The sequence below is a fragment of the Mobula hypostoma genome, chromosome 6 (assembly GCF_963921235.1).
Source record: "Mobula hypostoma chromosome 6, sMobHyp1.1, whole genome shotgun sequence".
Taxonomy (NCBI): Eukaryota; Metazoa; Chordata; class Chondrichthyes; order Myliobatiformes; family Myliobatidae; genus Mobula; species Mobula hypostoma.
In genome coordinates, this window is record NC_086102.1 from 17889890 (window position 1) to 17902038 (window position 12149).

Here is a 12149-nt window from a genome sequence, read left to right on the forward strand (position 1 = left end):
ATTTATGATTAATTCATTGAGGTGCTGTCTAAATCCTGCTCACCCCACCTGGAATATCTAGCAGTCAAGTGTTGTCCATTTTATCTGCTGAGGCAGTTTACCACCATCATCCTGGCAGTGGAGTACAAGGCAGTGTTTTCTGTCATGTTGACTGATGCCTTCAGAGATGGTGGCATAGGCATCAACATCAGATTCTGCACTGATAGGAAATCGTTCAACTTCAGGTGGATCCAAGCAAAAACAAAGGTTATGACAGACATCAACAGAGATTTCCATTTTGCTGATAACTGCCCTCTCAATGCTGGTTCAAAAGATTATATGGAGTGCTGTGTCGACAACCTTTTTGGTGTGCGTACAAACTTTCAGCTTACCATCAACAAGAAATTGTTGATGAAGTAATGCATCAGCCATTTCCAGGAAAAGCATACGTTCAGCCAAATATCACAATCAATGGTCAAAGGCTCAACCCAGTGAACAGATTCACGTATCTTGGCAGCACGCTGACCCAGAACATCGTCATTGATGGAGAAGTAAACAGCAGGATCACCAAAGCAAGTGTAACCTTCAGCACACTTTATACCAATGTTTGGAATAGAAGAGACACAAGTCTACAGACGAAGCTTAAGGTGTACAGGGCCATAGTACTTCCCAGTCTGCTTTACACCTGTGAAACATGACAATGTACCAAAGGCACACCAAAAAACAGAACTATTTCCATACAGCCTGTCTCAGAAAGCTCCTCAACGTAAAGTAGAAAGAAAGAATCCCTGACACTGAGGTACTTACCGAGGCCGGACTGCCCAGTATCTACACCCTCCTGATGAAGTCCCAGTTACACTGGGCAGGCCATGTAGCTCGTATGCCAGACCATCCGCTGCCTAAGAGAGTGCTCTATGCAGAACTACAGAAAGGAAAGTGTTCCCGTGGAGGCCAAAGGAAACGCTATAGAGACATGCTGAAAACTTCACTCATAGCCTTCAGCTTCAACCCAGACACATGGGAACAAATCGCACAGGTTTGGGTTGAGTGGCGCTTCTCCCTCTACAAGGGTGCAGTAACACAAGAGGCAGAAAGGACAATTGCAGCAGAGAGACGTAGGGTGGCCAGGAAACCCCAAGCCAGTGACCCCCACAACCCAATGTGGCTGCCATCTCTTGTCCACACTGCCAAAGAACTTTGAACCTCTCCTTGCCATCTGTGTACCCACAGACCGGTGCAGCCCCTACAGATCGCAGATGACTAGAGTGGTTCTCATAGTTACATGATGGACGAATGAACAAAGGGTAACGGTATACATTCTACTTCTGGCTAATGTCATTCAGGCACTGGAGAAGCCGAGCACTGTGATCAACAGACACAAAACAGTATACCTTGATGCCTTCCCTATTGTTGAAAACCACTGTTTTTTTAAAAAGGACTTTATATATCAGATAAATTCAGATAAGATGAAAGTTGTAGTTTAATCATTTGTACTTTTGAACAAACTCATGTATTTTTCACAGCACGTGGAGGTTCATCCCCACTCACTGGCAAAAAGTGGTATAGCAGTTAAACTAAAGGTTTATCACCTTTCTCCTTTTCCACTGGCTAAATGTTAGCACATAACCCACATGATATAACTGTGCCTCCATGATCTCTTCAGCCACTTCTTTCAGAACTCTGGAGTGTACACCATCTGGTCCAGGTTACTTATCTACCTTCAGACCTTTGTTTCCCAAGAACCTTCACTCTAGTTATGGTAACTTCACACACTTCATGCCCTCTGACAGCTGGAACTTCAACCATGGTACTAGTGTCTTCCAGAGTGAAGACTGATGCAAAATACTTATTCAGTTTGTCCACTATTTTGTTGCTCCCCCCCCCCCATTACTACTTCTCCAGCATCATTTTCCAGTCATCTGCTACACATTTTTGCCCCTCTTTTACACTTTATGTATCTGAAGAATCTTTTGGTATTCTCTAATAGAAACATAGAAAACCTACAGCACAATACAGGCCCTTCGGCCCACAAAACTGTGCTGAACATGTCCTTACCTTAGAAATTACCTAGGGTTACCCATAGCCCAATATTACTGGCTAGCTTACTTTCATATTCCTTCTTTACCTTCTTAATGGCTTCTTTTTTAATTCCCTTCTGTTGGTTTTTAAAAGCTTCCCAATCCTCTAACTTCCCACTAATCTTTGCTCTATATAATGCCTTCTCTTTAGCTTTTATGTTGGCTTTGACTTCTCTTGTTAGCCACAGTTGTGTCATCTTTCCTTTAGAATACTTCTTCCTCTTTGGGTTGTATATATTCTGTGTCTTCCAAATTGCTTCCAGGAATTCCAGCCATTGCTGCTCTGCCATCATCCCTGCCAGTGTCCTTTTCCAATCAATTCTAGCCGACTCCTCTCTCTTGCCTCTGTAATTCCCTTTACTCCACTCTAATACTGATACATCTGACTTTAGTTTCTCCTTCTCAAATTTCAAGGTGAATTTGATCATATTATGATAACTTGAACCTCTCCCCACCCCCACCCCCACCCCACACAAAGGATTCTTTTACCTTAAGCTCTCTGATCAATTCTGGTTCATTGCACAACACCCAATCCAGAATAGCTGATCCTCTAGTGGGCTCAACCACAAGCTACTCTAAAAAGCCATCTTGTCAGCACTCTAGAAATTCTCCCTCTTGGAATCCAGCACCAGCCTGATTTCCCAATCTACCTGCATATTCAAGTCCCCCATGACTATTGTAACATTGCCCTTTTGGCATGCATTTCCTATCTCCTGTTGTAATTTGTAGGCAACATCCTTACTACTGTTTGGGGGTCTGTATACAACTCTCATCAGGGTCTTTACTGCCTTGCACTTCCTTAGCACTATCCACAATAATTCAACACCTTCTGACCCCATGTCACCTCTTTCTAATGATTTGATTTCATTTTTTTACCAACAGAGCAACGCTGCCCCCTCTGCCTTCCTGTCTGTCCCTTTGATGCAATGTGTATCGTTGCACATTAAGCTATAATCTTCTTTCAGTTATGATTCCGTGATGCCTACAATATCATACCTGCCAATCTGCAACTGTGCTACAAGTTCATCTACCCTATTCTGTATACCGTGCACATTCAGATACAACACCTTCAGTCCTGTATAAAACCTTGTTGGTTTTGTCGCATCATGCTCAACCTTTTGATCCCTAACTTTGTCTGATGTCTTACCAACATCTGCCTCCGCAACCTCTCCATCAACTTGAACTCTGGTTCCCAACCCCCTGCAATTCTAGTTTAAACCCCAACGTGTCGCATTAACAAATCTTCTCACCAGGATGTTAATTCCCCTCCAGCTCAGATGCAAACTATCCCTTCTGTACAGGTCGCACCTTCTCTGGAAAGGAGACCAATGATTCAAAAATCTTATGCTTTCCTCCTGCACCAACTCCTCATATTAAACTGTAGTACATGTTCAGCACAGCATTGTAGGGCCCGTATTGTGCTGCAGGTTTTCTGTGTTTCTATGTATAATCTTCCTAGTTCTGGCCCCACTAGTACACAGCATGGGTAGTAATCCAGAGATCACAGCCCTGGAGGTTCTGCCCTTTAAATTAGCACCTAACTCCCTGAACTCCCTTTGCAGAACCTCGTTACTTGTTCTACTCATGTCATTGATATCTACGTGGACTATGACTTCTGACTGTTCACCCTCCCACTAAAAGAATGCTGAGGACTCAATCCGAGACATCCCAGACCCTGGCACCCGGGAGGCAACATACCAGCTGGAAATCTCGTTCTCACCCACAGAACCTCCTGTCCATTCCCCTAACTAGCAAATCCCCTATCACCACAGCAAGCTTCTTTGCCCTCCCCCTTCCCTTCTGAGTCATAGAGGCAGACTTAGTGCCAGAGACCCGACCACTGTGACTTTCCTCTGTCAAGTCACCCACCCCACCCCTCACCAACAGTATCCCAAGTGCTATACCTGTTGTTGAGGGGGATGACCACAGGTGTATTCTGCACTGGCTCCTTAATCCCTTTCTCTTTCCTGACTCCCAGTTTTCTGTGTCCTGCACCTTGGGTGTAACTACTTCTCTCTATATGTCCCATCTATCACCACTTCAGCCTCCCAAATGATCCAGAGTTCATCCAGTTCCAGCTCCTCAGTACAGTTTGTTAGAAGCTGCACCTCGATGTACTTCTCACAGTTGTCGTGGTCAAGAAGATTCTGGAGGTCCCCCTGTCTTCCCAAATCCTGCAAGAGGAGCATTGCACTGTCATCTCTACCTAGCTGAGCAGATATAAAGAAGTAAATAAAAACTTGAACTTTGCTTTCTCTGAGTGAAGCCTCTCTTTGCTGAAGCCTCGAAGCTTCAGAGTGGACATGATCACCACTCTGATTATGTCCACACATTATCTCGATTATAAAGGGCATGGATTTTTCAGAGGTGCCATCCTTTTCACTTTTTATCTTCACTTTCTTTGCTTTTCATTCACCTCTGCTTTGCTTCTCAGCTTTGTACTTAGTTTGCTTAGTATCTGTATGTTTCTTTAAACTTTACAATGAACAATCAGTGAGAATTAAGACTGCTTGCCATTCTCGACACCCAGAAGAAGAAGTTCAGGGAATACATACCAGTGCTTCTTGGGGGATCAGCACTGTCAACATCTCTGAAGATCTATCCTGGACCCAGCATATTTTTGCAATTACAGAGAAAGCACAGCAGTGGCTATATTTTATTAGGAGTTCGAATAGACTTGGTATGACACCAACGACTCGCAAATTTCCACGGATGTGCAGTGGAGAACCTTCTAACCAGTTGCTTCACTCTCTGTTATAGAGAGGCGACTGCAAAGGATCAGAAAAAAATTGCAGGAAGTTATAACTCAGCCAGCTCCATCTTGGCCCTCTCCGCATTGAGAACATCCTCAAAAGGCGATGCTTCAAAAGTTCAGCATACATCCTAAGGACCTTCATCACCCAGGATATGCCTTCTTCTCATTTCTACCATCAAGAAGGTACAAGAGTCTGAAGACACACTCAACATTTTAGGAACAGCTTCTTTCCCACTGCCATCAGATTTCTGAATGGACAATGAAGCCATGTACACTAACTCATTATTGTTTCTTTTTTTTGGTTCTCTTTTTGCACTTACTTATTTTTAAATATTTTTCTTATTGTAATTTATAGTTTTTTAAAATTATGAATCGCAATGTACTGCTGCCGCAAAACAAATTCCATGACACGTACAAGTGATAGTAAACCTGATTTTGATCAATCTAACCCATCCCTCCTACATAACCCATAATCACCCCCCACACTTTTCTTCATCCATATGCCTCTCTTAAAATCTCTTAAAAGTTCCCAATGTATTGGCCTCTACCCCACCCCGGCAATGCATTCAAGTGACTTAACCAGTCTGTGTAAACAATCTTCCTCTGACATCTCCCATGAATTTTCTGCCAAATACTGGAAAAGGATGTCCTTGGTATTAGCCATTGCTGCTCTGGGGGTTAAAAAGCTGGCTGCCCTCTCTACCTATGTCTCTTAAATACCTTAGTCAAGTCACCTCTCATCTTCTTTTGCTCCAAAGGAAAAAACCCTAGTTCGCTCAACCTTTCCTCATAAGATGTATTCTCTACACCACCCCTCTGCCCTCTCCAAAGCATTCCTGATTATTAGATACTTTTGATTTCAAGCATATGACTCTGGATTCTCAGCATCTGCTGAATCTCTTGTTTACGAATACTGAAAGGCCTGGAGAGAATTGGCGAGCAATGCAACATGGATACAGGCCCTTCAGCCCAAGCAGTCCATGCCAACCCAGTTTTCCTGTGCTCACTCATTAATGGGTTTGGTTGCTTTTACAAAGCTGCTCCCTACTTTCCCCAATTGAGACAGAGGAGAGGATCTCATACAAAACCTGTTGAATACTTAAAGTAGCACATATAAAATGCTGGAGGAACTCAGCAGGTCAGGCAGGGTCCATGGAGGAGAATGAACGGTCAACGTTTCAACAGAGACTCTTCATCATGGCTGAATTCCTTCAGCGTTTTTGAGTGTTGCTGTGGATTTTCAGCATCTGCAGAATCTCTTGTGCTTACAAATAGTAAAAAGCCTGGGGAGAGTCGGAGAGTAATGCAGCACAGATTCAACCAATCCATGACACCCACTAGGCACATTTCCTGTGTTCAGCACACATCGCTCCAAGCCCTGACTCTCCATGTACCGACCCAAGCACCTCTTAAAGTATATTATTGTACCTCTTAACCACCTTTCCTAGCAGCTTATTGTATTTACTCACTACACTCTGCATGAAAAAAAATTGCCAGGACGGTACAACATGGAAGCAAGCTGTTGCCCATACAGCATGCTTCCCCTCTCTGCAGCTGATGAATCCATTTCTTTGGATACAGTTTGGCACCAGCAGCATCACAGGAGTTGCCAATTAGCATTAAACTCAACGTAGGACTGCCTTAGGTCTGGATTTTTTCCTCAGACTTTACTCACAAAGCCTTCCCCATGAATAGGTATAGCCACAAGGCAGAAGAGGTTTGAGATCAGAGTTTTCCTTCTCCTAGATGAGCTGCCAACTACAACTGACAAGCCTCATCTGCCTGAAGCAACTGGGTTTAAAGCGCCTGTAATCTGCCTTTGCCCCTTCTTCTGTCAGAGAAATGGTTCCACTGGGCTTAGTAGCTAAGCCACACGCGAAAGCCAGGAGCTGAACTTGGCTGTCAGAGGCTACCTGATATGCATGCCATTGGGAGCATTTAATAGGTAGTGGGAGCTCAGCCCCACTACTACCCTCAACTATAACAACCTTAAGGAACCAGAAGACTTACCAACCACCTTATCTATGCCTCCTATAATTTTAAGCATTTCAATAAAGTCGATCCCACTCCTGCCTTCACTCTCCTGCATTCCAAGGAAAAAAGTCCTAGGACCTAGAGTGGACATGGAGGTGATCTTCCATTCGTATAGGAGTGTAGATTCTGAAGGCACAGCCTCAGAATGAAGGAATACACCTTTAGAATTGAGATGGGGAGTATTTTTTTCCAGCCAGAGAGTGGCAAATCTGTGGAAATTGTTGCCACAAAGAGCTGTGGCGGTCAATCTATTGGGTGAATTTAAAGCAAAGATTGTTGGGTTATTTATTTGTAAAGGGCTTAAAGGATACAGGGAAAAGGCAGGAGAATGAGATTGGAAAAAAAAATCATGATTGAATGTTGCAGCAGAATGGCCTATTAGGCCTAATTCTGCTCCTATAACTTATGATCTGTAGAAGAGTACAACACAGAAATAGGCCTGGGTCCTGATGAAGATTCACAACTCAAAATATCCAATTCTTTTTCCCTCCCTAGATCCTGCCTGACCTACTGAGTTCCTCCAGCATCTTCTTTGTTGCCACGGGGACAGAATCTTTGGCCTATGATGTCTGTGCTGAGCAAGATGTCTGAACAATTGTAGGCCGTATCTCCGGTAATGATGAGTTTGAGTACAGAGGGGAAATTAAGAATCTGGTGGCATGGTGCGAAGACAATAACCTATCCCTCAACGTCAGCAAGACGAAGGAATTGGTTGTTGACTTCAGAAGGAGTAGCGGACCGCACAACCCAGTTTACATCGGTGGTGCGCAAGTGGAACAGGTCAAAAGCTTTAAGTTCCTCAGGGTCAATATCACAAATGACCTGACTTGGTCCAACCAAGCAGAGTCTACTGCCAAGAAGGCCCACCAGCGCCTTTACTTCCTGAGAAAACTAAAGAAATTTGGCCTGTCCCCTAAAACCCTCACTATTTTTTATAGATGCACCGTAGAAAGCATTCTTCTAGGGTGCATCACAACCTGGTATGGAAATTGTCCTGTCCAAGACGGGAAGAAGCTACAGAAGATCGTGAACACGGCGCAGCACATCACACAAACCAATCTTCCGTCCTTGTACTCACTTTGCACCGCACGCTGTCGGAGCAGTGCTGCCAGGATAATCAAGGACACGACCCACCCAGCCAACACACTTTTCGTCCCTCTTCCCTCCAGAAGGTGGCTCAGGAGCTTGAAGACTTGTACGGCCAGATTTCGGAACAGCTTCTTTCCAACAGTGATAAGACTGCAGAACGGATCCTTACCCAGATCTGGGCCGTACCCTCCAAATATTCGGACCTGCCTCTCGGTTTTTTTGCACTACCTTACTTTCCATTTTTCTATTTTCTATTTATGATTTACGATTTAAATTTTTAATATTTACTATCGATTTGTAATCCACGGAGCGGGAAGCGCAGAATCAAATATCGCTGTGATGATTGTATGTTCTAGTATCAATTGTTTGGCAACAATAAAGTATAAGATTCATAGTTGAACTAATTCATTCTGGCTGAATATGATCCACATCCCTCCATTCCCTATGTAAAAGATTATGAGAGAAAACTGGCAGGGAACATAAAAACGGACTGTAAAAGCTTTTATAGATATGTAAAAAGGAAAAGACTGGTAAAGACAAATGTAGGTCCCCAGCAGACAGAAACAGGTGAATTGATTATGGGGAGCAAGGACATGGCAGACCAATTGAATAATTACTTTGGTTCTGTCTTCACTAAGGAGGACATAAATAATCTTCCAGAAATAGTAAGGGACAGAGGGTCCAGTGAGATGGAGGAACAGAGCGAAATACAAATTAGTAGGGAAGTGGTGTTAGGTAAATTGAAGGGATTGAAGGCAGATAAATCCCCAGGGCCAGATGGTCTGCATCCTAGAGTGCTTAAGGAAGTAGCCCAAGAAATAGTGGATGCATTAGTGATAATTTTTCAAAACTCATTAGATTCTGGACTAGTTCCTGAGGATTGGAGGGTGGCTAATGTAACCCCACTTTTTAAAAAAGGAGGGAGAGAGAAACCGGGGAATTATACACCGATTAGCCTAACGTCGGTGGTGGGGAAACTGCTGGAGTCAGTTATCAAGGATGTGATAACAGCACATTTGGAAAGCGGTGAAATGATCGGACAAAGTCAGCATGGATTTGTGAAAGGAAAATCATGTCTGACGAATCTCATAGAATTTTTTGAGGATGTAACTAGTAGAGTGGATAGGGGAGAACCAGTGGATGTGGTATATTTGGATTTTCAAAAGGCTTTTGACAAGGTCCCACACAGGAGATTAGTGTGCAAACTTAAAGCACACGGTATTGGGGGTAAGGTATTGGTGTGGGTGGAGAATTGGTTGGCAGACAGGAAGCAAAGAGTGGGAATAAACGGGACCTTTTCAGAATGGCAGGCGGTGACTAGTGGGGTACCGCAAGGCTCAGTGCTGGGACCCCAGTTGTTTACAATATATATTAATGACCTGGATGAGGGAATTAAATGCTGCATCTCCAAGTTTGCGGATGACACGAAGCTGGGTGGCAGTGTTAGCAGTGAGGAGGATGCTAAGAGGATGCAGGGTGACTTGGATAGGTTGGGTGAGTGGGCAAATTCATGGCAGATGCAATTTAATGTGGATAAATGTGAAGTTATCCACTTTGGTGGCAAAAATAGGAAAACAGATTATTATCTGAATGGTGGCCGATTAGGAAAAGGGGAGGTGCAACAAGACCTGGGTGTCATTATACACCAGTCATTGAAAGTGGGCATGCAGGTACAGCAGGCGGTGAAAAAGGCGAATGGTATGCTGGCATTTATAGCGAGAGGATTCGAGTACAGGAGCAGGGAGGTACTACTGCAGTTGTACAAGGCCTTGGTGAGACCACACCTGGAGTATTGTGTGCAGTTTTGGTCCCCTAATCTGAGGAAAGACATCTTTGCCATAGAGGGAGTACAAAGAAGGTTCACCAGATTGATTCCTGGGATGGCAGGACTTTCATATGAAGAAAGACTGGATGAACTGGGCTTGTACTCGTTGGAATTTAGAAGATTGAGGGGGGATCTGATTGAAACGTATAAGATTCTAAAGGGATTGGACAGGCTAGATGCAGGAAGATTGTTCCCGATGTTGGGGAAGTCCAGAACAAGGGGTCACAGTTTGAGGATAGAGGGGAAGCCTTTTAGGACCGAGATTAGGAAAAACTTCTTCACACAGAGAGCGGTGAATCTGTGGAATTCTCTGCCACAGGAAACAGTTGAGGCCAGTTCATTGGCTATATTTAAGAGGGAGTTAGATATGGCCCTTGTGGCTACGGGGGTCAGGGGGTATGGAGGGAAGGCTGGGGCGGGGTTCTGAGTTGGATGATCAGCCATGATCATAATAAATGGCGGTGCAGGCTCGAAGGGCCGAATGGCCTACTCCTGCACCTATTTTCTATGTTTCTATTCATGTGCCTGTCTGAAAGCCTATTGAATGCCCTTATATCTGCTTCCACAAACCCCTCTGGCAGCGTGATCCAGGCACTTACAACGCACTGTAAAAAAAAATGTTGTCCCTTTAATTGTTGAGACACTAACAAACATCAAGGCTCATTTAGGTGATGAGAAAGATCCCATGGAACAATTTATACAAAATGAGGGAACAATTTCCCTCCCTAACTCCTGCACATTTGTCCTTTAGTCAGCATTTTTCTGGTAACTATCATATTTCTGTTTGTGGATGAAGCCTAACAAGAATTGTTTGCCAAGTTTCCACAACGGTGTCAAAATTTAGAAATGTTTCACCTTTGTAGACCACTTCAGAACAATCTATTAGTCTTATTTTCATAAAATCTATTTATGATAGATTATACTGCATTCTGCAGACAATAGGAGTCTCAACATTGTGATCATTTTTCATGACCCAGGCTACACAATACAATCACAAAGACAACCATCTTTTCACATGTTGCTTTTGAAAGGACCATCATTTTCTTTACAAAATTGCTTCCCAATATTCATCATTTGTTGATGATAATGAACAATAACCAATGTTTCCTCTCCAATATAACATATGGCCCAATGCAAAAACTTAAGTCACATAATAAAACACACTTACCTGTTGGTAAGGTAAGCAAGCAGCTTGTGGACAATGTAGCATCAAAATTATAGATGATCATAATAAAAATCAAACCTCTCAAGAACCCAAAAAACGCAAATGACCATTTTCCGCTATTGAACATTCTACACAGATTGGCTAATTATGGATAAGAGGCATAAAAGTAGCCATAACAGTGTGATTTTTTTCCAGGAAATTATTGTGCCAATAGATTTAATAATCCTGGTTTGCCAATTTACCATTAAGTGCAAAATTTCCAGCAGAATATCTGAAAACACAAGTATCCCTGATGTCCAGTTTTGATAACATCCTCTGTACCTCAGGACATAAGATGCATCCTTACAGGCAAAAGCATGATCTGTATATTAGTCAAAAAGAAATTCTACAAATTTTGAAAAGATGCATTTGTGAAAATGGGAATGATCTTGTGATATGCTGTTGATTTGCATCAATATTTTCTAATATATTCTGCTTGTATTTCGTGTAAGGATAGCACCGCAGGATATTAAAGTGGATGACTTATGGATAAGTTTACTAGATTTATTTGGAGCCACACACCAAATACTTTAAGGTTAGAGCAAAAAGTATTGTCTGAGTGAGAATGGAAGAGTGTGAACAAGAGCTGGTAAAGCTGGGATGATCAAACAATCAACCTTTTTTAAAAATTTTGTGTGTACACAATCTAATCATTTATGATTATGTTGTTCAAATTTTAAATAACTCCTGTTGATTCAAAGTTCAAAGCTGGGTGGCAATATTTTATGTGCAAAGAAAACCAAATCACTTTTCCAAGATCTTGAAATTATGCTGCAAGATGTTTATGCTTAAAATTCTGAGACATTAATTTCATTGCTATTTTAGTAGTGCATTAATAATGAATGTATATTAGTTAATGTATCACAGAAATATATTAAAGAGAAAATTTAGGCAAATAAATAAGCATTTCTATATTAAGATCCAACAATGAAACTTTCATTGCAGGATTTTCATGAATTCCAATGCAGATTGCTGAGGTAGATTAATTGTAAATTTAGGTTTATTGTTAGGTCTTCGACATCTACCGCATGCAAAAGAAAAAATGAATAACAAAATGCAGCTTCCACTTAAGATTTTAAATTACAGGTACTTGCAACAATTAAGATAATAAGAATTGTTTATTTTTGGAGGAATCTAATGATCACAAGGCAATTAGCACACTTTGGCAGGAATGATTCTGACCTT

The 12149-nt window shown here is 42.4% G+C and overlaps 2 protein-coding genes across 3 annotated transcripts in view; both read right to left on the reverse strand.

The window, feature by feature from the left end:
• mrps6 (mitochondrial ribosomal protein S6) overlaps window positions 1–12149 on the reverse strand; it is a 110979-nt gene that overhangs the window by 84173 nt on the left and 14657 nt on the right. The gene's annotated exons all lie outside the window — the stretch shown is intronic.
• LOC134347834 (sodium/myo-inositol cotransporter-like) overlaps window positions 1–12149 on the reverse strand; it is a 37898-nt gene that overhangs the window by 19681 nt on the left and 6068 nt on the right. The window contains exon 1 of one of the 2 annotated variants that reach the window (XM_063050301.1): window positions 49–1354. The exons of the other annotated variant lie outside the window; for it this stretch is intronic. The gene's annotated coding sequence lies outside the window, so the exon portion shown is untranslated. Of the gene's footprint in view, window positions 1–48; window positions 1355–12149 lie in introns of those variants that run through there. 2 annotated transcript variants of the gene reach the window in all.